Source organism: Eriocheir sinensis, chromosome 61 (genome assembly GCF_024679095.1).
Source record: "Eriocheir sinensis breed Jianghai 21 chromosome 61, ASM2467909v1, whole genome shotgun sequence".
In the NCBI taxonomy this organism is placed as follows: domain Eukaryota; kingdom Metazoa; phylum Arthropoda; class Malacostraca; order Decapoda; family Varunidae; genus Eriocheir; species Eriocheir sinensis.
This window is the reverse complement of record NC_066569.1, coordinates 8,919,090-8,923,440: the sequence shown is the minus strand read 5'-3', so window position 1 is coordinate 8,923,440 and position 4,351 is coordinate 8,919,090. Positions and strand designations below refer to the sequence as shown.

Here is a 4,351-nt window from a genome sequence, read left to right as displayed (position 1 = left end):
GTGGCCCGCGTCCCCTGGGTTTGGCTTCAGCAGGGGCGAGGGTGCACGTGAAACACTCTGGAAGGGACAGAGGTTATGGAAATATTAGCTAGACGTCCCCCGATCTCGCCTGTAGTACGGTGGCGAAGCGCTCTGGAGTTGCCACCTCTCGCCTCCTGAACACCCTCCCTTCAACCCTTCATTTCACCCTATTTCCCTACAATCCCCCGCCTTCCGTGGACTCGGAGTCATAGTTTAATGCTCAAGGTATCATTTCCGGGTAGTTAGATGCACTGGAAAGGGGTATTTGGGTGCGTTTTGGGGGTTTAATGAAGAGGTGTGCAGCGGCGGCGTGAGTTGTGGAAGTGTGTGTGTGGGAGAGTCGGTGTGTGGCAACGGGGGAGGCTGAGGGAAGAAGGACGGCTGGACATATCGACTCATTCAACTTGGTACAGGAGGGAGAGGCGGCCGCCCTTGCTCCGCGCTGCGCCTATACTGTGGACTGGCGGGGGACTAGTTAAGGACACGTACGCCACCACAGGGATACACGGCCCCCGGGGAAGTGTGTGAAAAAGCCCCCCGAGTGATTCCTGTGACCATTGACTCCCTCTCTCTCTCTCCCTCCTCCCTCCGTCCCTCCCCGCCTGTGCGCTCTCCCTCCTCCTCCAAGTCCCTCCCTCCTCCTCTCCCTCCATCTCTCTACCTCCTCCTCTCTCCCACCCACCCTCTCTCTCTCTCTCTCTCTCTCTCTTCGTTATGGCGGATACGTTCAAAGTTGGTTAGTTCGTAATTTTCCTCATTTTTTTCCTTTTTTTTCTTCTTTAATCGTTTTTTTCTAGGTTCGTTTTTTTTTCCTGTTTTTCATTTGTTTTTTTCTCTGGTTTAATTTTGGTTCCTCTTTTTTCCCCGTTTTTTCTCTGTTATCTGTTTTTATCTCCTCCTCCTCCTCCATTATTCCTCCATGTTATTTTTGTTATCCTCTCCCTCCTCCTCCTCCTCTTCCTCCTCCATCTCCTTCCTTCGTTAAAAGCTGTTATTTGTTATCGCTGTTATCGTTGACGTTATCTTGTTTCCTTCTTGTTCCTGTTCTCTTCCCCGTGTGTTAATTCTGTCTGGGGTGGTTGTTATTTTTGTTGTTCTCCACTTCTGTGACGGGCAGTAAGTGTGGTGTGAGGAGAAACCGATCACCTACCACAACAACCACTACTACCACTACTGCAACTACTACTACCACGGCTGCTGCCACTGCTGCCACCATCTCCACCTGCTTCTGCTTCTACTGCAACGCTAACACCAGGATCGTCGTCATCATCAGCGCAAGACCTCTGCTAGACTCGAAATAACTACTACTACTACTACTACTACTACTACTACTACTACTACTGCAGCGATTCGATATCCGTGTGTTGGGTAATTAAATAAGTGTCTGCTACCACTGTTACCACCTCCACTGCCACTGCCACCACCTCCACCTCCACCTTCCCCGTCATCACCTCCACCTCCACCAGCACCTCCACCAAGACCTCAAACTACAACAACTACAACAACTACAATAGCAAGGAAGGTATGTGAAGTCTGTGTTGTGTATTGTAGAATTGTTATTGTTGTTATTGTTATTATTGTTATTATTATTATTATTATTATTATTATTATTATTATTATTATTATTATTATTACTGCTATTGTTACTACTACTACTACTACTACTACTGCTACTACTACTACTACTGTTACTACTATTATACCATCACCTCCACCACCACCACCACTACTACTACTACTACTACTACCACTACTACTACTACTACTACTACTACTACTACTACCACCACTATCACTACCACCACAACTATCCTTTTATCTTTTCCTTCGCTTCGGGGTGTTGAAAGACGCCCCCAAAATTATATAATGAAAAAAAAAGACTAATTGGGTTACGAGCTTGTTCTCTAAAAGGGCCGCGCGAGGGGGTATGTCAGGGCGGGTCTCTGTGATGTGGCTAATTCGGCCCTTTAGTCTCGTCTCGGGCTTTTTTTTTTCTTTTTTTATCCTCTGGGCCCCGCGAAATAAGTTAAAACAGCAGCCTGGGGAGTGTGTGTGTTTCAGCGGGGTTTTGTTTGTTTTGCTTGTGGGAGTTGGTTGGTTGTATGGTTGTTTTTATGTGTGGTAGTTGTGGTAGTTGTAGTAGTAGTTGTTGTAGTTGTCGTTGTTGAAATAGAAGTAGTATTAACAACATTATATAATAGCATAACTACTACTACTACTACTACTACTACTACTACTACTACTACTACTACTACTACTACTACTACTACTACTACTACTACTACTACTACTACTACTACTACTACTACTACTACTACTACTTCAACAACTACAACAAAACCAATAGAAAACAGCATCATAATCTATCATTTCTACTACTACTACTACTACTACTACTACTACTACTACTACTACTACTATACCTTTCCCAACTCCTGTCTTTATATACACTTAAAAATATCCAAGCTTAAACAGACTAGGTAGGTAGGGAGAGAGAAAGTGAAAGAGGTAGATAGAGGTAGATGTAGGCAGATAGACAGTAGTTAGGTAGGTAGATTGTAGGAATATCGCATTTCTTCCCTAATTCCTACATTTACGAGGTGCTCCAAATGCTGGCGTACTCTATAAATGCCTCATAAATGTCCGCGTAACGAGCTCGCTAGGTATGGTAGTATGTGTGGGTGTGTGGGAGTCCTATAGTCAAGGTCTTGGGAAGTCTTTACCTCTGCGATACCTCAACTACAGGGGCGGTATTGACTGACCCTTCCGCCTTTACATCATCTATTTCCAAAGGCCGAAAAGGAGATCAATCGGGCTCTAATGGGTTTTCTTTTAGGCTCGAGGCACAGAAGAAGGGTCAGACTACCACCAGGGTCATTCAACTACCCCTGGAAATGCTCAGAACTCGTATGAAAGCCTTGTCAATTATGTGTGTGCTTGGGGGTCGGGAGGTTGAAAAATGACCCCTTGTCTTTTATGAATTTGGTTCCTCTAATTCCAAAGGTTAAAAAGGAGATGAATCGGGTTCTAATGGGTTTTCTTTAAGGCTCGTGACACAGAAGAAGGGTCAGACTACCACCAGGGTCATTCAACTACCCCTGGAAATGCTCAGAACTCGTATGAAAGCCTTGTCAATTATGTGTGTGCTTGGGGGTCGGAAGGTTGAAAAATGACCCCTTGTCTTTTATGAATTTGGTTATGTTATGTTAGTGACGGGAAAATATAACCATCTTTTTCTGTACGATATTTAAACTGCGCTGTCCTTAAAAATACAAGCTTCGTGAATGTTTGGATAATGACATTGAAGAGAAGGCTATTTGTGGTCCCAGGCTACGACATGCTATAAATTTCTACACATATATGGACACCTAAACCCTGCTCTCTCTTATTTTCTGACACATGAACTACTCTCTCCTTTAAATATGTGCTTTGTTAATGTTTAAATAATGGCTTTGAAGAGTACGGTATTTGAGGTCCATAGGTACAGCGTTCTAACCATGAATTTCTACACATATATGGACACCTAAACCCTGCTCTCTCTTATTTTCTGACACATGAACTATTCTCTCCTTTAAGAATATGTTTTGCTAACGTTTGAATAATGGCTTTGAAGAGTACGGTATTTGAGGTCCATAGGTACAGCGTTCTAACCATGAATTTCTACACATATATGGACACCTAAACCCTGCTCTCTCTTATTTTCTGACACATGAACTATTCTCTCCTTTAATAATATGTTTTGCTAACGTTTGAATAATGGCTTTGAAGAGTACGGTATTTGAGGTCCATAGGTACAGCGTTCCAACCATGAATTTCTACACATATACGATACCTAAACCTTGCTCTATTCTTTGTGCTACCTTTAAAAATAACCTTTGTAATATTTGAATGACTTCGAAGATTACTAGGCTATTTGTGGTTCCAGGCTACGATATTCTTTAAATTTCTACACATATACGATACCTAAACCTTGCGCTATTCTTTGTGCTACCTTTAAAAATAACCTTTGTAGTGTTTGAATAATAACTTTGAAGATTACTAGGCTATTTGTGGTTCCAGGCTACGATGTTCTTTAAATTTCTACACATACGATACCTAAACCTTGCTCTATTCTTTCTCGTACTACTTTTAAAAATAACCTTTGTAATGTTTGATTAATAACCTTGAAGAGTATTACGCTATTTGTGGTTCTAGACTACGACATTTTATTTATTTCTACATTCATATAATTCTCTAACTTTGCTCTTTTCTTTCTCGTACTACTTTTAAAAATAACCTTTGTAGTGTTTGAATGATAACCTTGAAGAGTATTACGCTATTTGTGGTTCTA

At 42.1% G+C, this 4,351-nt stretch overlaps 1 protein-coding gene across 6 annotated transcripts in view; it reads left to right on the top strand.

Annotated features, from left to right (window-relative positions):
- Positions 1–371: 371 nt before the first annotated feature.
- The window catches only part of LOC126986357 (cell adhesion molecule Dscam2-like), a 93,649-nt gene continuing 89,669 nt past the window's right edge, over positions 372–4,351 (top strand). For all 6 annotated transcript variants that reach the window (XR_007739624.1, XR_007739623.1, XM_050842413.1 and 3 more), the window contains exon 1: positions 372–1,543. The gene's annotated coding sequence lies outside the window, so the exon portion shown is untranslated. The remainder of the gene's footprint in view (positions 1,544–4,351) is intronic.